At 40.3% G+C, this 22262-nt stretch overlaps 8 non-coding genes and 1 pseudogene across 8 annotated transcripts; 7 read left to right on the plus strand and 2 right to left on the minus strand.

Annotated features, from left to right (window-relative positions):
- The window catches only part of LOC141322867 (uncharacterized), a 677976-nt pseudogene that overhangs the window by 486301 nt on the left and 169413 nt on the right, over positions 1-22262 (plus strand).
- Positions 16504-16642, plus strand: LOC141286465 (U4 spliceosomal RNA). The gene has a single exon (XR_012339263.1). It is a non-coding gene; the product is annotated as a U4 spliceosomal RNA (small nuclear RNA).
- On the minus strand, positions 17132-17213 carry trnas-gcu (transfer RNA serine (anticodon GCU)). The gene has a single exon. It is a non-coding gene; the product is annotated as a tRNA-Ser (tRNA).
- LOC141284756 (U4 spliceosomal RNA) lies at positions 17704-17844 on the plus strand. The gene has a single exon (XR_012338484.1). It is a non-coding gene; the product is annotated as a U4 spliceosomal RNA (small nuclear RNA).
- Positions 18828-19043, plus strand: LOC141347659 (small nucleolar RNA U3). Its single transcript, XR_012357394.1, has one exon. It is a non-coding gene; the product is annotated as a small nucleolar RNA U3 (small nucleolar RNA).
- trnak-cuu (transfer RNA lysine (anticodon CUU)) lies at positions 20273-20345 on the plus strand. Its single transcript has one exon. It is a non-coding gene; the product is annotated as a tRNA-Lys (tRNA).
- trnan-guu (transfer RNA asparagine (anticodon GUU)) lies at positions 20537-20610 on the plus strand. The gene has a single exon. It is a non-coding gene; the product is annotated as a tRNA-Asn (tRNA).
- Positions 21193-21331, plus strand: LOC141286719 (U4 spliceosomal RNA). The gene has a single exon (XR_012339334.1). It is a non-coding gene; the product is annotated as a U4 spliceosomal RNA (small nuclear RNA).
- trnas-gcu (transfer RNA serine (anticodon GCU)) lies at positions 21820-21901 on the minus strand. Its single transcript has one exon. It is a non-coding gene; the product is annotated as a tRNA-Ser (tRNA).

Here is a 22262-nt window from a genome sequence, read left to right on the forward strand (position 1 = left end):
ATGCTAAAATCATGCTAGCGACTTGCTAGTCATGCTAAAATCATGCTAGCGACTTGCTAGTCGTGCTAAAATCATGCTAGCAACTTGCTAGTCATGCTAAAATAATGCTAAAATCATGCTAGCGACTTGCTAGTCATGCTAAAATCATGCTAGCGACTTGCTAGTCGTGCTAAAATCATGCTAGCGACTTGCTAGTCGTGTTAAAATCATGCTAGCGACTTGCTAGTCATGCTAAAATAATGCTAAAATAATGCTAGCGCCTTGTTAGTCGTTCTGAAATCATGCTAGCGACTTGCTAGTCATGCTAAAGTAATGCTAGCGACTTGCTAGTCATGCTAAAGTAATGCTAGCGACTTGCTAGTCATGCTAAAATCATGCTAGCGACTTGCTAGTCGTGCTAAAATCATGCTAGCAACTTGCTAGTCATGCTAAAATAATGCTAAAATCATGCTAGCGACTTGCTAGTCATGCTAAAATCAGGCTAGCGACTTGCTAGTCATGTTTAAAATCATGCTAGCGACTTGCTAGTCTTGCTAAAATCATGCTAGCGACTTGCTAGTCATGCTAAAATCATGCTAGCGACTTGCTAGTCATGCTAGAATCATGCTAGCGACTTGCTAGTCGTGCTAAAATAATGTTAAAATCATGCTAGCGACTTGCTAGTCATGCTAAAATCATGCTAGCGACTTGCTAGTCGTGCTAAAATCATGCTAGCGACTTGCTAGTCCTGCTAAAATCATGCTAACGATTTGCTAGTCATGCTAAAATCATGCTAGCGACTTGTTAGTCATGGTAAAATCATGCTAACGATTTGCTAGTCATGCTAAAATCATGCTAGCGACTTGCTAGTCATGTTAGAATCATGCTAGCGACTTGCTAGTCATGCAAAAATCATGCTAGCGACTTGCTAGTCGTGCTAAAATCATGCTAGAGACTTGCTAGTCATGCTAGAATCATGCTAGCGACTTGCTAGTCGTGCTAAAATTATGTTAAAATCATGCTAGCGACTTGCTAGTCATGCTAAAATCATGCTAGCGACTTGCTAGTCATGCTAAAATAATGCTAAAATCATGCTAGCGACTTGCTAGTCATGCAAAAATCATGCTAGCGACTTGCTAGTCGTGCTAAAATCATGCTAGCGACTTGCTAGTCATGCTAGAATCATGCTAGCGACTTGCTAGTCGTGCTAAAATAATGCTAAAATCATGCTAGCGACTTGCTAGTAATGCTAAAATCATGCTAGCGACTTGCTAGTCATGCTAAAATCATGCTAGCGACTTGCTAGTCATGTTAGAATCATGCTAGCGACTTGCTAGTCATGCTAAAATCATGCTAGCGACTTGCTAGTCGTGCTAAAATCATGCTAGCGACTTGCTAGTCCTGCTAAAATCATGCTAACGATTTGCTAGTCATGCTAAAATCATGCTAGCGACTTGTTAGTCATGGTAAAATCATGCTAGCGACTTGCTAGTCATGCTAAAAATCATGTTACCGACTTGCTAGTCTTGCTTAAATAATGCTAACGACTTGCTAGTCTTGCTAAAATCATGCTAGCGACTTGCTAGTCATGCAAAAATCATGCTAGCGACTTGCTAGTCATGCAAAAATCATGCTAGCGACTTGCTAGTCATGCTAGAATCATGCTAGCAACTTGCTAGTCGTGCTAAAATTATGTTAAAATCATGCTAGCGACTTGCTAGTCATGCTAAAATCATGCTAGCGACTTGCTAGTCATGCTAAAATAATGCTAAAATCATGCTAGCGACTTGCTAGTCGTGCTAAAATCATGCTAGCGACTTGCTAGTCATGCTAGAATCATGCTAGCGACTTGCTAGTCGTGCTAAAATAATGATAAAATCATGCTAGCGACTTGCTAGTAATGCTAAAATCATGCTAGCGACTTGCTAGTCATGCTAAAATTAGGCTAGCGACTTGCTAGTCATGCTAAAATAATGATAAAATCATGCTAGCGACTTGCTAGTAATGCTAAAATCATGCTAGCGACTTGCTAGTCATGCTAAAATTAGGCTAGCGACTTGCTAGTCATGTTTAAAACCATGTTAGCGACTTGCTAGTCATGCTAAAATCATGCTAGCAACTTGCTAGTCATGCTAGAATCATGCTAGTGACTTTGCTAGTTATGCTAGAATCATGCTAGTGACTTTGCTAGTTATGCTAAAATAATGCTAAAATCATGCTAGCGACTTGCTAATCGTGCTAAAATCATGCTAGCGACTTGCTAGTCATGCTAAAATCATGCTAGCGACTTGTTAGTCATGGTAAAATCATGCTAGCGTCTTGCTAGTCATGCTAAAAATTATGTTAGCGACTTGCTAGTTTTGCTTAAATAATGCTAGTGACTTGCTAGTCTTGCTAAAATCATGCTAGTGACTTGCTAGTCATGCTAATATCATGCTAACGACTTGCTAGTCATGCTAGAATCATGCTAGCGACTTGCTAGTCATGCTAGAATCATGCTAGCGACTTGCTAGTCGTGCTAAAATAATGTTAAAATCATGCTAGCGACTTGCTAGTCATGCTAAAATCATGCTAGCGACTTGCTAGTCGTGCTAAAATCATGCTAGCGACTTGCTAGTCCTGCTAAAATCATGCTAACGATTTGCTAGTCATGCTAAAATCATGCTAGCGACTTGTTAGTCATGGTAAAATCATGCTAACGATTTGCTAGTCATGCTAAAATCATGCTAGCGACTTGCTAGTCATGTTAGAATCATGCTAGCGACTTGCTAGTCATGCAAAAATCATGCTAGCAACTTGCTAGTCATGCAAAAATCATGCTAGCGACTTGCTAGTCGTGCTAAAATCATGCTAGAGACTTGCTAGTCATGCTAGAATCATGCTAGCGACTTGCTAGTCGTGCTAAAATTATGTTAAAATCATGCTAGCGACTTGCTAGTCATGCTAAAATCATGCTAGCGACTTGCTAGTCATGCTAAAATAATGCTAAAATCATGCTAGCGACTTGCTAGTCATGCAAAAATCATGCTAGCGACTTGCTAGTCGTACTAAAATCATGCTAGCGACTTGCTAGTCATGCTAGAATCATGCTAGCGACTTGCTAGTCGTGCTAAAATAATGCTAAAATCATGCTAGCGACTTGCTAGTAATGCTAAAATCATGCTAGCGACTTGCTAGTCATGCTAAAATCATGCTAGCGACTTGCTAGTCATGTTAGAATCATGCTAGCGACTTGCTAGTCATGCTAAAATCATGCTAGCGACTTGCTAGTCGTGCTAAAATCATGCTAGCGACTTGCTAGTCCTGCTAAAATCATGCTAACGATTTGCTAGTCATGCTAAAATCATGCTAGCGACTTGTTAGTCATGGTAAAATCATGCTAGCGACTTGCTAGTCATGCTAAAAATCATGTTACCGACTTGCTAGTCTTGCTTAAATAATGCTAACGACTTGCTAGTCTTGCTAAAATCATGCTAGCGACTTGCTAGTCATGCAAAAATCATGCCAGCGACTTGCTAGTCATGCAAAAATCATGCTAGCGACTTGCTAGTCATGCTAGAATCATGCTAGCGACTTGCTAGTCATGTTAGAATCATGCTAGCGACTTGCTAGTCATGCAAAAATCATGCTAGCAACTTGCTAGTCATGCAAAAATCATGCTAGCGACTTGCTAGTCGTGCTAAAATCATGCTAGAGACTTGCTAGTCATGCTAGAATCATGCTAGCGACTTGCTAGTCGTGCTAAAATTATGTTAAAATCATGCTAGCGACTTGCTAGTCATGCTAAAATCATGCTAGCGACTTGCTAGTCATGCTAAAATAATGCTAAAATCATGCTAGCGACTTGCTAGTCGTGCTAAAATCATGCTAGCGACTTGCTAGTCATGCTAGAATCATGCTAGCGACTTGCTAGTCGTGCTAAAATAATGATAAAATCATGCTAGCGACTTGCTAGTAATGCTAAAATCATGCTAGCGACTTGCTAGTCATGCTAAAATTAGGCTAGCGACTTGCTAGTCATGCTAAAATAATGATAAAATCATGCTAGCGACTTGCTAGTAATGCTAAAATCATGCTAGCGACTTGCTAGTCATGCTAAAATTAGGCTAGCGACTTGCTAGTCATGTTTAAAACCATGTTAGCGACTTGCTAGTCATGCTAAAATCATGCTAGCAACTTGCTAGTCATGCTAGAATCATGCTAGTGACTTTGCTAGTTATGCTAAAATAATGCTAAAATCATGCTAGCGACTTGCTAATCGTGCTAAAATCATGCTAGCGACTTGCTAGTCATGCTAAAATCATGCTAGCGACTTGTTAGTCATGGTAAAATCATGCTAGCGTCTTGCTAGTCATGCTAAAAATTATGTTAGCGACTTGCTAGTTTTGCTTAAATAATGCTAGTGACTTGCTAGTCTTGCTAAAATCATGCTAGTGACTTGCTAGTCATGCTAATATCATGCTAACGACTTGCTAGTCATGCTAGAATCATGCTAGCGACTTGCTAGTCATGCTAGAATCATGCTAGCGACTTGCTAGTCGTGCTAAAATAATGTTAAAATCATGCTAGCGACTTGCTAGTCATGCTAAAATCATGCTAGCGACTTGCTAGTCGTGCTAAAATCATGCTAGCGACTTGCTAGTCCTGCTAAAATCATGCTAACGATTTGCTAGTCATGCTAAAATCATGCTAGCGACTTGTTAGTCATGGTAAAATCATGCTAACGATTTGCTAGTCATGCTAAAATCATGCTAGCGACTTGCTAGTCATGTTAGAATCATGCTAGCGACTTGCTAGTCATGCAAAAATCATGCTAGCAACTTGCTAGTCATGCAAAAATCATGCTAGCGACTTGCTAGTCGTGCTAAAATCATGCTAGAGACTTGCTAGTCATGCTAGAATCATGCTAGCGACTTGCTAGTCGTGCTAAAATTATGTTAAAATCATGCTAGCGACTTGCTAGTCATGCTAAAATCATGCTAGCGACTTGCTAGTCATGCTAAAATAATGCTAAAATCATGCTAGCGACTTGCTAGTCATGCAAAAATCATGCTAGCGACTTGCTAGTCGTGCTAAAATCATGCTAGCGACTTGCTAGTCATGCTAGAATCATGCTAGCGACTTGCTAGTCGTGCTAAAATAATGCTAAAATCATGCTAGCGACTTGCTAGTAATGCTAAAATCATGCTAGCGACTTGCTAGTCATGCTAAAATCATGCTAGCGACTTGCTAGTCATGTTAGAATCATGCTAGCGACTTGCTAGTCATGCTAAAATCATGCTAGCGACTTGCTAGTCGTGCTAAAATCATGCTAGCGACTTGCTAGTCCTGCTAAAATCATGCTAACGATTTGCTAGTCATGCTAAAATCATGCTAGCGACTTGTTAGTCATGGTAAAATCATGCTAGCGACTTGCTAGTCATGCTAAAAATCATGTTACCGACTTGCTAGTCTTGCTTAAATAATGCTAACGACTTGCTAGTCTTGCTAAAATCATGCTAGCGACTTGCTAGTCATGCAAAAATCATGCTAGCGACTTGCTAGTCATGCAAAAATCATGCTAGCGACTTGCTAGTCATGCTAGAATCATGCTAGCAACTTGCTAGTCGTGCTAAAATTATGTTAAAATCATGCTAGCGACTTGCTAGTCATGCTAAAATCATGCTAGCGACTTGCTAGTCATGCTAAAATAATGCTAAAATCATGCTAGCGACTTGCTAGTCGTGCTAAAATCATGCTAGCGACTTGCTAGTCATGCTAGAATCATGCTAGCGACTTGCTAGTCGTGCTAAAATAATGATAAAATCATGCTAGCGACTTGCTAGTAATGCTAAAATCATGCTAGCGACTTGCTAGTCATGCTAAAATTAGGCTAGCGACTTGCTAGTCATGCTAAAATAATGATAAAATCATGCTAGCGACTTGCTAGTAATGCTAAAATCATGCTAGCGACTTGCTAGTCATGCTAAAATTAGGCTAGCGACTTGCTAGTCATGTTTAAAACCATGTTAGCGACTTGCTAGTCATGCTAAAATCATGCTAGCAACTTGCTAGTCATGCTAGAATCATGCTAGTGACTTTGCTAGTTATGCTAAAATAATGCTAAAATCATGCTAGCGACTTGCTAATCGTGCTAAAATCATGCTAGCGACTTGCTAGTCATGCTAAAATCATGCTAGCGACTTGTTAGTCATGGTAAAATCATGCTAGCGTCTTGCTAGTCATGCTAAAAATTATGTTAGCGACTTGCTAGTTTTGCTTAAATAATGCTAGTGACTTGCTAGTCTTGCTAAAATCATGCTAGTGACTTGCTAGTCATGCTAATATCATGCTAACGACTTGCTAGTCATGCTAGAATCATGCTAGCGACTTTGCTAGTCATGCTAAAATCATGCTAGCGACTTGCTAGTCGTGCTAAAATTATGTTAAAATCATGCTAGCGACTTGCTAGTCATGCTAAAATCATGCTAGCGACTTGCTAGTCATGCTAAAATAATGCTAAAATCATGCTAGCGACTTGCTAGTCATGCAAAAATCATGCTAGCGACTTGCTAGTCGTGCTAAAATCATGCTAGCGACTTGCTAGTCATGCTAGAATCATGCTAGCGACTTGCTAGTCGTGCTAAAATAATGCTAAAATCATGCTAGCGACTTGCTAGTAATGCTAAAATCATGCTAGCGACTTGCTAGTCATGCTAAAATCATGCTAGCGACTTGCTAGTCATGTTAGAATCATGCTAGCGACTTGCTAGTCATGCTAAAATCATGCTAGCGACTTGCTAGTCGTGCTAAAATCATGCTAGCGACTTGCTAGTCCTGCTAAAATCATGCTAACGATTTGCTAGTCATGCTAAAATCATGCTAGCGACTTGTTAGTCATGGTAAAATCATGCTAGCGACTTGCTAGTCATGCTAAAAATCATGTTACCGACTTGCTAGTCTTGCTTAAATAATGCTAACGACTTGCTAGTCTTGCTAAAATCATGCTAACGACTTGCTAGTCATGCAAAAATCATGCCAGCGACTTGCTAGTCATGCAAAAATCATGCTAGCGACTTGCTAGTCATGCTAGAATCATGCTAGCGACTTGCTAGTCATGTTAGAATCATGCTAGCGACTTGCTAGTCATGCAAAAATCATGCTAGCAACTTGCTAGTCATGCAAAAATCATGCTAGCGACTTGCTAGTCGTGCTAAAATCATGCTAGAGACTTGCTAGTCATGCTAGAATCATGCTAGCGACTTGCTAGTCGTGCTAAAATTATGTTAAAATCATGCTAGCGACTTGCTAGTCATGCTAAAATCATGCTAGCGACTTGCTAGTCATGCTAAAATAATGCTAAAATCATGCTAGTGACTTGCTAGTCATGCAAAAATCATGCTAGCGACTTGCTAGTCGTGCTAAAATCATGCTAGCGACTTGCTAGTCATGCTAGAATCATGCTAGCGACTTGCTAGTCGTGCTAAAATAATGCTAAAATCATGCTAGCGACTTGCTAGTAATGCTAAAATCATGCTAGCGACTTGCTAGTCATGCTAAAATCATGCTAGCGACTTGCTAGTCATGTTAGAATCATGCTAGCGACTTGCTAGTCATGCTAAAATCATGCTAACGACTTGCTAGTCGTGCTAAAATCATGCTAGCGACTTGCTAGTCCTGCTAAAATCATGCTAACGATTTGCTAGTCATGCTAAAATCATGCTAGCGACTTGTTAGTCATGGTAAAATCATGCTAGCGACTTGCTAGTCATGCTAAAAATCATGTTACCGACTTGCTAGTCTTGCTTAAATAATGCTAACGACTTGCTAGTCTTGCTAAAATCATGCTAGCGACTTGCTAGTCATGCAAAAATCATGCTAGCGACTTGCTAGTCATGCAAAAATCATGCTAGCGACTTGCTAGTCATGCTAGAATCATGCTAGCAACTTGCTAGTCGTGCTAAAATTATGTTAAAATCATGCTAGCGACTTGCTAGTCATGCTAAAATCATGCTAGCGACTTGCTAGTCATGCTAAAATAATGCTAAAATCATGCTAGCGACTTGCTAGTCGTGCTAAAATCATGCTAGCGACTTGCTAGTCATGCTAGAATCATGCTAGCGACTTGCTAGTCGTGCTAAAATAATGATAAAATCATGCTAGCGACTTGCTAGTAATGCTAAAATCATGCTAGCGACTTGCTAGTCATGCTAAAATTAGGCTAGCGACTTGCTAGTCATGCTAAAATAATGATAAAATCATGCTAGCGACTTGCTAGTAATGCTAAAATCATGCTAGCGACTTGCTAGTCATGCTAAAATTAGGCTAGCGACTTGCTAGTCATGTTTAAAACCATGTTAGCGACTTGCTAGTCATGCTAAAATCATGCTAGCAACTTGCTAGTCATGCTAGAATCATGCTAGTGACTTTGCTAGTTATGCTAAAATAATGCTAAAATCATGCTAGCGACTTGCTAATCGTGCTAAAATCATGCTAACGACTTGCTAGTCATGCTAAAATCATGCTAGCGACTTGTTAGTCATGGTAAAATCATGCTAGCGTCTTGCTAGTCATGCTAAAAATTATGTTAGCGACTTGCTAGTTTTGCTTAAATAATGCTAGTGACTTGCTAGTCTTGCTAAAATCATGCTAGTGACTTGCTAGTCATGCTAATATCATGCTAACGACTTGCTAGTCATGCTAGAATCATGCTAGCGACTTGCTAGTCATGCTAGAATCATGCTAGCGACTTGCTAGTCGTGCTAAAATAATGTTAAAATCATGCTAGCGACTTGCTAGTCATGCTAAAATCATGCTAGCGACTTGCTAGTCGTGCTAAAATCATGCTAGCGACTTGCTAGTCCTGCTAAAATCATGCTAACGATTTGCTAGTCATGCTAAAATCATGCTAGCGACTTGTTAGTCATGGTAAAATCATGCTAACGATTTGCTAGTCATGCTAAAATCATGCTAGCGACTTGCTAGTCATGTTAGAATCATGCTAGCGACTTGCTAGTCATGCAAAAATCATGCTAGCAACTTGCTAGTCATGCAAAAATCATGCTAGCGACTTGCTAGTCGTGCTAAAATCATGCTAGAGACTTGCTAGTCATGCTAGAATCATGCTAGCGACTTGCTAGTCGTGCTAAAATTATGTTAAAATCATGCTAGCGACTTGCTAGTCATGCTAAAATCATGCTAGCGACTTGCTAGTCATGCTAAAATAATGCTAAAATCATGCTAGCGACTTGCTAGTCATGCAAAAATCATGCTAGCGACTTGCTAGTCGTGCTAAAATCATGCTAGCGACTTGCTAGTCATGCTAGAATCATGCTAGCGACTTGCTAGTCGTGCTAAAATAATGCTAAAATCATGCTAGCGACTTGCTAGTAATGCTAAAATCATGCTAGCGACTTGCTAGTCATGCTAAAATCATGCTAGCGACTTGCTAGTCATGTTAGAATCATGCTAGCGACTTGCTAGTCATGCTAAAATCATGCTAGCGACTTGCTAGTCGTGCTAAAATCATGCTAGCGACTTGCTAGTCCTGCTAAAATCATGCTAACGATTTGCTAGTCATGCTAAAATCATGCTAGCGACTTGTTAGTCATGGTAAAATCATGCTAGCGACTTGCTAGTCATGCTAAAAATCATGTTACCGACTTGCTAGTCTTGCTTAAATAATGCTAACGACTTGCTAGTCTTGCTAAAATCATGCTAGCGACTTGCTAGTCATGCAAAAATCATGCTAGCGACTTGCTAGTCATGCAAAAATCATGCTAGCGACTTGCTAGTCATGCTAGAATCATGCTAGCAACTTGCTAGTCGTGCTAAAATTATGTTAAAATCATGCTAGCGACTTGCTAGTCATGCTAAAATCATGCTAGCGACTTGCTAGTCATGCTAAAATAATGCTAAAATCATGCTAGCGACTTGCTAGTCGTGCTAAAATCATGCTAGCGACTTGCTAGTCATGCTAGAATCATGCTAGCGACTTGCTAGTCGTGCTAAAATAATGATAAAATCATGCTAGCGACTTGCTAGTAATGCTAAAATCATGCTAGCGACTTGCTAGTCATGCTAAAATTAGGCTAGCGACTTGCTAGTCATGCTAAAATAATGATAAAATCATGCTAGCGACTTGCTAGTAATGCTAAAATCATGCTAGCGACTTGCTAGTCATGCTAAAATTAGGCTAGCGACTTGCTAGTCATGTTTAAAACCATGTTAGCGACTTGCTAGTCATGCTAAAATCATGCTAGCAACTTGCTAGTCATGCTAGAATCATGCTAGTGACTTTGCTAGTTATGCTAAAATAATGCTAAAATCATGCTAGCGACTTGCTAATCGTGCTAAAATCATGCTAGCGACTTGCTAGTCATGCTAAAATCATGCTAGCGACTTGTTAGTCATGGTAAAATCATGCTAGCGTCTTGCTAGTCATGCTAAAAATTATGTTAGCGACTTGCTAGTTTTGCTTAAATAATGCTAGTGACTTGCTAGTCTTGCTAAAATCATGCTAGTGACTTGCTAGTCATGCTAATATCATGCTAACGACTTGCTAGTCATGCTAGAATCATGCTAGCGACTTTGCTAGTCATGCTAAAATCATGCTAGCGACTTGCTAGTCATGCTAAAATCATACTAGCGACTTGCTAGTCATGCTAAAATCATGCTAGTGACTTGTTAATCATGGTAAAGTCATGCTAGCGACTTGCTAGTCATGCTAAAATTATTCTAAAATCATGCTAGCGACTTGCTAGTCGTGCTAAAATCATGCTAGCGACTTGCTAGTTGTGCTAAAATCATGCTAGCGACTTGCTAGTGGTGCTAAAATCATGCTAGCGACTTGCTAGTCATGCTAAAATCATGCTAGCGACTTGCTAGTCATGCTAAAAATCATGTTAATAAGTTGCTAGTCTTGCTTAAATAATGCTAGCAACGGCATAGCAACCGCATAGCAACACCTTAGCAACCACCCTGGGTACCTTAGCAACCGCATAGCAACACCTTAGCATCTATTCACATTCAAACTATTTATATCTATAAATCTATCTATTTTCAAACTATTTATATCTATCTAGCCTATCTATCTTCAAACTTTATTAATCAAACTAAAACTATTTCAAACTGAAAACCTTTAAACTTTCTTTAAACTAAAAGCTTTTAAAACTACTTAAAACTTACTGGCTAGGCTTTCTCAAGCCAACTTAAAGTTTGCTAACAAACTTTTTATCTAGTTTGTAATGTATTTATTTAGTTTCCCCCCCTGTGATAATATGAACATGTATATGTGTTTATCTATTATTAAGTTGGCTTGGGAAAGCCAACTTACTGAAATCCTATTTAAACTTATTAAGTTGGCTTGGGAAAGCCAACTTACTGAAATCCTATTTAAACTTATTATTATGTTGGCTTGGAGAGCCAACATACTGTTATGCTATTTAAACTTATTATTATTATTATTATGTTGGCTTGGAGAGCCAACATACTGTTATGCTATTTAAACTTATTATTATTATTATGTTGGCTTGGAGAGCCAACATACTGTTATGCTATTTAAACTTATTATGTTGGCTTGGAGAAGCCAACATATTGTTATGCTATTTAAACTTATTATGTTGGCTTGGAGAAGCCAACATATTGTTATGCTATTTAAACTTATTATTATTATTATTATTATTATTATTATTAAACTTCTTCTGAGACTAAAATTCTATACGCTACTCCTCCTAGAGCTTTAAGGCTACAAGCCCCAAACTCGGCGGAGCCCTGGGCCCTGGTCACCAAAGTGTTGCTATATCTTTTTGGAATGATCAGACTTACAGTTGATTTAATATTAATTTTTTTACATGAAAAATTTCTATGGGATTTCAATGGGCTGAGAAAAAATGCGCCATCTAAAGGCGCAATACCTCTCCACTGAAGAGGCGGGATTCAAACCTCTTACTTACAGTCACTCTGAAATCGGTGGAAATACAAATAAATACCGCCTTAAAAATTCAAATATTACAGCGATTTAACTCTAAATACCCATTAGAACATATCAACAGCTAAATTCAGTGGTTTGTGAGTAGTTCTTGTAAAAGAAAAGCTCGCACCCTTCAGCGCTTATACAAGCCGTCAGCACTAGGTTACTCTCTCTCTACATGTGCTCACAAACAACATAAATTGCACGAATTAGAACGCCTTTAAAATAAATATATTTCAGCGATTTGTTTGTAAATACCCATTAGAACACATCAACAAATCAGCCTTTTGTGATCTGTTTTATTTCAAAGTTAAAGCACTGTCTTCAGCAAATGTGTTATACAGACGAGCTTTCGCGGATCGGAGCTAACCTGAATGAGAATTATACATGACTGCACGTCTTTTAAAAGCATTTAAATAAAAACACTCCAGCGATCCAACACAATAAATATACAAGAATATGGGTGATGGCGAGTGGATGGCCAGGTTGAGGACTTTTGCCAGCTCTGGGGTTTGTCCGTCTGGAGGCAACAGACCAGCACCACGGCAGCAGAAGTTGTACAACCTCTGCCAGAAGGTAAAGTTACCTGTATCTCATTGTAGAATATGAATGTGTACATTATTTGTCAAACATTTTTACACGTGACTGTGTTTAATGTTTTTGAAAGAAGTGTCTTTTGCTCATTCAGCCTGCATTTATTTGATCCAAAATACAGAAAAAACAGCAATATAATTTGTACTGCATATTTGTATTTATTTTTTAATGAAAACTGTGATACGTTTTGCAGAATTCATTGATGAATAAAAAGTTAAAAACAACAGAATTAATTTCTTTAAAAATTTTTTTTTTGAACAGTACTGTGTATCGTTACAGAAGATTTCATATTTGATTTCTAATGCTGTTCTTAATATAACTTTTTACTGATTTCTAAAATGATTGCTAAATTTATTCAGCGTTGATGACAAAAAAATTTTTAAAGTACATGTAACGGTAACACTTTACAATACGTGTGCACAAATAAGCATTAATTAATGTTTAATTAATGCACAGATAATCACGAGTTAATATATAATTAATGAAGAACTAAACTGTTTATTAATGATTACTACATCAGCAACTAATGAACATTCTATATGATTCATAGATTAAGTAATCAATAAATTGTTATTAGTTAATTGTGTCATAATGTATTAATTCCCTAATAACTTATTTTATTAACTAATAGTGTAAATTCATGTGTTAGTTACTACAGTGGTCAAAGCTATGTACTTCAACTTCCAGTTGTCTGTTTTAATTACTCATTAGCTAATGATTTGCAAAGATATCATTATGTTATGACTTTACTTATTGTGGCACAAAACTATTAACTAATTGTTAAGTAATATGCCATTGTGGTTGTGATGTAGAATTAGTCAGTCATGTGCCTTAATGTGTTGAAGCCATGCATTTAAACTTCCAGTTGTCTGCTTTAATTAATCATTAGCTAATGATTTGTAAAGATATCATTATGTTATGACTTTACTTACTGAGGCACAGAACTATTAACTAATTGTTAAGTAATATAGTTATAGCTAATGGTTAATTAAAGCAGACAACTGCAAGTTGAAATACATGACTTGAACCCATTTTGGTAATTAATACATTAATTTACACTATTAGTTAATAAAAGGGGTTATTAGGGAATTAATACATTATGACACATTTAACTAATAACAATTTATTGATTACTTAATCTATGAATCATATAGACTGTTCATTAGTTGCTGATGTAGTAATCATTAGTAAATAGTTTAGTTCTTCATTAATTATACATTAACTCGTGATTATCTGTGCATTAATTAAACATGAAGTAATGCACATGTGTGCACACGTATTGTAAAGTGTTACCCATGTAACTGTAAATTTAAACTGTATTAACATTTTATAATATTATTAATGTTTTTTATATTTTTTATTTAATAAATGCAGGACTGATGAGCATAAGACACTTCTTTCAAAAACATTAAAAATAGTAATGTGTCCAAACTTTTGACTGATCCTGTATTTGTGTGTTTTCTTTTATTATTATTTTTTTCATAGGAGAGCTGCTTGGTGTTGACTACCTCCTGCGTCAGACTGGACATCCCCTGGTAGTGGACCCTGACTCAGAAGAGACAGAGAACATGCTGGAGGATGTGGATGAAGGTGAGGATGAAGAAGACGAGGGCTTCAGGGTGGACCAAACACTTGACATTACTGAGTCGAGTCTTACTGATGACCCAAGCTTCTCTCTGTCCTCCACTCAGCCTGATGCCTCCTTCACGCCAGGTGTCTCAGCATCCCCTGACGAGTCTGTGGTATGTAAATGTCTCGTTTAATGTATGTATGTAATTATGTTTTATGTAATACTGTAAAATTTCTAGGGAAAACATAATAATTTGTGCTGACCTGTTGCTTTTTGTCTGAAGTTGACAAAAAAAAAAAAAACATCTAGAAAAATATATATATTTATTTGTTTTGGGTTTTTTGTCCCACTTCACTGTACTCATAATGTTGTTGATTTCATTTTTTTCTTTTTGTTGTATTTCACAGGCTTTGGATAGTGCTGGTGTGCTGGACAAAGTGGACGGCCTTGCGGAGTATCTTGTGGAGCTCAGGAATCAGCCATCTCTGGCTCTCACCAACCATCAGGTCAGTTTCTCTTCTTGACCTGTCATATGTTAACACTACCACTTGTTTTGTTTTCTCATTTGCCATGTATTATATGCTCTCTCTGCTTAGGTGAGCAATATAGTTGGCAGAACCTGCTGGATTTCGGGAGTGGAGAGCGTGAAGAGGCATACATCCACCACCACTGCCCCACGTGCTCAGTGGCCAGATTGTTGTCTCCTGATAGAGACCATTTCAAGCTCTGTGCCATCCATAAGAGTCCAAAAAAGAAAGGGGATAAAGTTTTATTTATGTGCATTGTTTTCTGCTTTCTGTTCTTTTGAACTTGCAATGAATGCACTAGTGCCATGGACATTAAGACAGTTTTATTTAATAGTATAGTTTGGTTTTCTGTTCTTTAGTACTTGCAAAACATGCACAGGACAGGAGTCATTAATATTTTAAAGTTTTATTCATTTGTATTGTTTTGTGCTTTCTGTTCTTTTCACTTGCAGTTAATGCACAAGAGCCATGGACATTGGACGGTTTTGTTTATATGTATAGTTCTGTTTTCTGTTCTTTTGCACTTGCAAATTATTATTAAGAGGTAATATTCTGTTTTCTGCACATGCAACATAACTACAAGAATAAAAATTAAAAAAAAAAAAAAGAATAATGAATAATTGGCTTTGACTGATTGAAAAATAAAAGTTTGGTCATGATCAAATAACTCTTTTTGTTTGTCATTGTTACAGTATCATTAAACAGTTATACGCCCTTTTAAAAATGTTGATAAATTTGGGGATGATTTAATACATAAATGTACAATTTTTTGTACTATAAGTTTTAGAACATAACTACAGCAGAAATATATTTAAAGTGCAAAAACTTTGAATAAAATATCAATAATCAGTAATATAAATCTAATAAAATATTAATTTGTCATTTCAAAAATGATTTCATTCATTTGGACATTATTTATGTGATAATTACTGATAAATAAAACATTCAGTAAACACTTCAATCTTTGGCAACACTGTAATATGAACTGGGAAGCTTGTGATCATCCTTACCCCCATATAAATGTACAGGAAAATAGAGAAAACATTTTTTTTTTTCAGATAATTTATTGTAAATATACACTACAAAAACATTGCTTTAAAGGACAAAGAGATAAAATTCCCTTTCACTTCTTTTCTCCTCATTTTTTCCTTTTCTTTCTTTTTCTCTTTTCCCCCTCTTCTCCCCCCTCCTTCCTTTTCTTCCCCCCCCTTAACAGACTATTGTTCCCCAGCTTTGGCGCAATCGGTTAGCGCGTTCGGCTGTTAACCGAAAGGTTGGTGGTTCGAGCCCACCCAGGGACGTGTGAAATGCCGGTGTTTTGCACGCGCGTCAGGTGTCCACTAGCGCCTATGCCATTCTTAGGGTTGCAAGGCACAGCTTTCTCAGGGCGTTTATCCTGTGCACCTTCAATAAGCTGGCTTCTTTTAAAAGAAGTCAGCGGCGGGTGTTTGGTGAACATTTTCACCAGCTCGAGTTTGCTGTGGCATGTGGATTCATTCTTTACTGATGATCTGTCTCTGGGGCTCATCTAGTTGACATGGTATCCGCTGACATTCGGCTGAAGGTGCTGATCCACCATCTGCTCTTGGTACGGACTGGATCCGGGGGACTGCAGTGACCATCTAATCGGAATACAGAATGGATATGGCGGCTACGGTGACCTCAGAATAAGAACAAACAGACTAATTTTAATGTAGATGCAAAAGTTCCATGTTGCCACAGTGTCAGATTGGAGAGGATCTGGTTTTCACAGTCTTGCGTCGATGGCCGTCTAGGTGAAGAGGTCTTCACTGATGATCTGTCTCTGGGGCTCATCCAGCTTGCTATCACCTTGTCGGATCACATCCACGTAGCTGCAAGAAAAGGTCACGACCGTCACCGGTATTCTATCGCAGAGGCAATGTTGTAGCTTGTGTGGTTTATCTGAGGTGTGATCATTGCTGGTTGTAAACTTTCCCCGATATCCCATCTGGATGATTTGAAATACAGTCAGCTTCTCAGTTTTTGCCGGTCTCTCTGGACGCTTCTTGAAAAACAAAGTTTTGCTTCGTTTTGTTAGAGTGGCTGGTTGTTGGTCCTCGTCAAAGAGGTGTCTACAGATCATAGCGTGCCGGAGCCAGAAGATTTGTTGTTTTGTCAATATGCTCTCAAGACTTCGCTGCAGGTATCATTAAACTACAGCACAATCACAGCTCACCGCTACCCATGGTAAACAGGTTGGGCCTGTCTGTTCTGGTGGGCTCTCAGTGGTGCTAAATCATCAAATGAAGAGGACGGGATTCAAACCCACACAAACCAAGGTGAGCCTAGCACAACGGATTAGCCTTGCATCGCCTTAACCACTCGACCACCCCGTCACTTTCCGTGGTCCTTTTATTTAACACTCCCGATTCAGACCATCGGCTCATTAGTAGAGCACTCAGTGAACTGAACTGAGTGTGTCAGATAAGGAAGACACAAAAAGCGCAGAGTGGGGTCCCCAGGACGAGGATTACTGCTAAAGGAGCCGAACGACGAGGATGGGATTCGAACCCACGCGTGCAGAGCACAATGGATTAGCAGTCCATCGCCTTAACCACTCGGCCACCTCGTCATTTTACGTGACATTTTTTATTTAGCACTCCTGATTCAGATCATCAGTTCATTAGTAGAGAACTCAAAGAACTGAACTGAGTGTGTTAGATAAGGAGGACACACAAAAAGTTTAGCATGGGGTCCCCAGGACCCGGATTAAGGTCCAGTGCTAAAGGAACCGAACGACAAGAATGGATTCCAACCATTGCACAGAGCAAAATGGATTAGCAGTCCATCGCCTTAACCACTCGGCCACCCCGTCCCCTTGCTGACCGAGATAGGCCATGCTGCGGACCTTTTCAGCTGCTGCTGCCGTGCTTTCAGCTGGCTGTTTTGAGCACAGAGGGAATAGTGAATGAGCCGTCTTTTACACACCTCTAATCTGTTCCGTAGAAACACGGTGCAGCAACCCGTGGCAGGAGACTGTTTGTGCGGCAGTTTAAAGCTTGCTACCACCTTGTCGGTTCACATCCACGTAGGTGCAGAAAAAGGTCACGACCGTCGCCTGCATTCTTTCGCAGAGGCAATATTGTAGCCTATGAGGTTTGTCCGAGGCGCGATCATTGCTGGTTGAAAACTTTACCCAATACCCCGCCAGGATGACTTGAAATACAGTTATCTTTGGCAATTTTTGCTAGTCTCTCTGGAGGCTTAGAGTTTTGTTGAGAAATATAGCCTTGTTTCGTTTAGGGTTTTTTTTCCTCGCCAAAAAAACGGTCTGCTGATGATAGTGCGCCAGAGCCAGAAGGTTTGTTGTTTTGTCAATATGTTCTCAAGACAAGTATCGTTAAACTGCAACGCAATTACAGCTCACCGTTACCCACCGTTACCCATCGTAAACATGTTGGGCCTGTCTGGTCCGGTGGCCTCTCAGTGGCGCTAAAGCTTCGAATGCGTGTCGAGCACAATGTATTAGCCTTCCACCGCCTTAACCACTGGACCACCTCGTCATCCGGCGGGGTTTCTTTATTTAACATTCCTGATTCATGTGCATGTGGATGCATTCTTCGTCTTTTGTTTCAGCCGCCGAGGGCCTGTTTTCCACTGAGGCCCTGCGCCAAACTCCCTATGAGACACAATCGAACGTTAGTAGTAACCTCCGATTACGGCCGAATGTGGATTCTGCTCGGACGACGGGGCACCGGTACATCCTTTGTAGCTTTAGCTTATTAGCCAAATGCTACACCAGTTTGCCATTTCCCATGAAATCATCCTTGATTTCCATAAGAAAGGTGCCCCAAATTGGTGGAAAATCACATCTCAACCATACGCTGTCCAAAGCATTAAACCGCCTTCACGCGGCAAAACAGAACATGTTGTTGGCCCGCACTGCTGGGTCAAACTGCGCTTCCCAAAAACAGATTGGGTCAAAACTGACAGAAGAAATCTCTAAGCCTGCTTTAAGCCCTACCCACGGGACGGGTTGACAGTCTCGCACAACGCGAGAGCCTCAGTTTCGCCTGTGTAATTTGGGGGCCAATGAAAACTGCATCCAACTAAAATTACAAACAAAATTTTAGGACTCTAATGATGTTTCAAATGTAACTTTTCTCATCTCTGTTGTTAGGTTGTAACCATCTCTGAGACTCAAAGTGTCAGAACTCGCCTAAGCTGGTTTTGCAAAATGGAGGTCAAGACTATACTTTCAGGGATCATTTCTATAGTTTCTAACTAGGAAATGTGTTTCAAAAGTGTAGTGTCTCCCAAACTACGATGATGAGCTTTGATACTCTTTTCTGAGCGTGAATCGGGTGTGGAGTAATGGTTTATTTCATATGCTCCACACCATTGATGAATGTTCTGTGTGGCATTTAAGCAGCATAGAAGAAGAGAGTATGGTCAGAGTGGTCTCTGAAAAATGTAAATATCAGATTAAAAATCTTCTGAGTCGTTATGATTGAGATTTTTTTTTTTTTTTTTACATTTTTGTTGGTGGGTGTCACCATCCTTGATATTCAGAATGTCAGGATAAGATGTCAGCTGGTTCTATCAACTTAAAGTTGCCATAAAATGCATTGAGAGAATATTTTAATTTGTTCTTTGATATCTGCATAGAAGGTATATGGCATAGGAAAGGGCAAACAATCTCCAGAAACGGTTTTACAGGACCATTTACAACCCTAGGGTTTGTCCCTAGAATGAAATGCTCTGTTATTGCCTTTTTTGGAAGCTTCATGAATATTAATGAGCTCTGCTCCGATTGGCTGTTTCACAGAGCTGCTCATCTCTATAGCTGGCACATTGATAAAAATATTTATTTAATTAGGAGCTCTAGCGGCTTTTAATATGTGGTTTGTTGAATCTGCCGTTTTGTATCGCAGACATTTTAGTCTCATTACTGTGATCCATGTGCTCTGTGTAAAGTTATAATGCAGAGGGAGCGCTTCTTACCACACAAGTTCAGCTGCTTCTCGGTGATACTCTGGATCTGTAAATCATTCGCCATCATCAGCGCAGTTATTTCTCCATCATTCACCATCATCAGCACAGTCATCTCTCTGTTTATGTGGTAAGTGATATCTTTTGTACTGCAATGTAACAGGCTAGCGCTAGCATTAAGCTAACCGTGTCCCTTCAGTGGCTTGCCTTGTTTTACTGATGTACTGACGTTACCGATGATTGGGCGATGCAAATGTTGGAGGCGTAACTATTAACGATCCCGGGACTGTTGCGTAACAGTCGGTGTTATGTTGGAATTGACATATAAATCTAGTGTTTGCAAAAGACCACCGAAATATAGAAGATTTATCCTTATCCTTATATAGATTTATCCTTGATTTCCATAAGAAAGGTGCCCCAAATTGGTGGAAAATCACATCTCAACCATACGCTGACCAAAGCATTGAACCGCCTTCACGCGGCAAGACAGAACATGTTGTTGGCCCGCACTGCTGGGTCAAACTGCGCTTCCCAATAACAGATTGGGTCAAAACTGACAGAAGAAAACTCTAAGCCTGCTCTAAGCACTACCCACGGGACGGCTCGACAGTCTTGCACAACGCGAGAGCCTCCGTTTCGCCTGAGTCATTTGGGAGCCGATGAAAACTGCGTCCGACCCGGTGAAGGAGAGCACAACCAGCCCGGCTAGCTCAGTCGGTAGAGCATGAGACTCTTAATCTCAGGGTCGTGGGTTCGAGCCCCACGTTGGGCGGCTCTGTTGGCGCTCTTTCTTCCCAACAGGGTGGCGGGCTCCAGCGTGCCCATTCTCCGCACAGGCTAAGTGGATCTTGCGAGCTCCGGAAACATCTTTCAAAACAGCCTGTTAGTACGTGCGATTCTAATCCCTAACCCTAACCCTTGCTTTTACAACCGTGATCCCGCGGCAGCCGATGCGCAATGTCTGTCTCTGTGGCGCAATCGGTTAGCGCGTTCGGCTGTTAACCGAAAGGTTGGTGGTTCGAGCCCACCCAGGGACGTGTGAAATGCCGGTGTTTTGCACGCGCGTCAGGTGTCCACTAACGCCTATGCCATTCTTAGGGTTGCGAGGCACAGCTTTCTCAGGGCGTTTATCCTGTGCACCTTCAATAAGCTGGCTTCTTTTAAAAGAAGTCAGCGGCGGGTGTTTGGTGAACATTTTCACCAGCTCGAGTTTGCTGTGGCATGTGGATTCATTCTTTACTGATGATCTGTCTCTGGGGCTCATCTAGTTGACATGGTATCCGCTGACATTCGGCTGAAGGTGCTGATCCACCATCTGCTCTTGGTACGGACTGGATCCGGGGGACTGCAGTGACCATCTAATCGGAATACAGAATGGATATGGCGGCTACGGTGACCTCAGAATAAGAACAAACAGACTAATATTAATGTAGATGCAAAAGTTCCATGTTGCCACAGTGTCAGATTGGAGAGGATCTGGTTTTCACAGTCTTGCGTCGATGGCCGTCTAGGTGAAGAGGTCTTCACTGATGATCTGTCTCTGGGGCTCATCCAGCTTGCTATCACCTTGTCGGATCACATCCACGTAGCTGCAAGAAAAGGTCACGACCGTCACCGGTATTCTGTCGCAGAGGCAATGTTGTAGCTTGTGTGGTTTATCTGAGGTGTGATCATTGCTGGTTGTAAACTTTCCCCGATATCCCATCTGGATGATTTGAAATACAGTCAGCTTCTCAGTTTTTGCCGGTCTCTCTGGACGCTTCTTGAAAAACAAAGTTTTGCTTCGTTTTGTTAGAGTGGCTGGTTGTTGGTCCTCGTCAAAGAGGTGTCTACAGATCATAGCGTGCCGGAGCCAGAAGATTTGTTGTTTTGTCAATATGCTCTCAAGACTTCGCTGCAGGTATCATTAAACTACAGCACAATCACAGCTCACCGCTACCCATCGTAAACAGGTTGGGCCTGTCTGTTCTGGTGGGCTCTCAGTGGTGCTAAATCATCAAATGAAGAGGACGGGATTCAAACCCACACAAACCAAGGTGAGCCTAGCACAACGGATTAGCCTTGCATCGCCTTAACCACTCGACCACCCCGTCACTTTCCGTGGTCCTTTAATTAACACTCCCGATTCAGACCATCGGCTCATTAGTAGAGCACTCAGTGAACTGAACTGAGTGTGTCAGATAAGGAAGACACAAAAAGCGCAGAGTGGGGTCCCCAGGACGAGGATTACTGCTAAAGGAGCCGAACGACGAGGATGGGATTCGAACCCACGCGTGCAGAGCACAATGGATTAGCAGTCCATCGCCTTAACCACTCGGCCACCTCGTCATTTTACGTGACATTTTTTATTTAGCACTCCTGATTCAGATCATCAGTTCATTAGTAGAGAACTCAAAGAACTGAACTGAGTGTGTTAGATAAGGAGGACACACAAAAAGTTTAGCATGGGGTCCCCAGGACCCGGATTAAGGTCCAGTGCTAAAGGAACCGAACGACAAGAATGGATTCCAACCATTGCACAGAGCAAAATGGATTAGCAGTCCATCGCCTTAACCACTCGGCCACCCCGTCCCCTTGCTGACCGAGATAGGCCATGCTGCGGACCTTTTCAGCTGCTGCTGCCGTGCTTTCAGCTGGCTGTTTTGAGCACAGAGGGAATAGTGAATGAGCCGTCTTTTACACACCTCTA

Source organism: Garra rufa, chromosome 1 (genome assembly GCF_049309525.1).
Source record: "Garra rufa chromosome 1, GarRuf1.0, whole genome shotgun sequence".
Taxonomy (NCBI): Eukaryota; Metazoa; Chordata; class Actinopteri; order Cypriniformes; family Cyprinidae; genus Garra; species Garra rufa.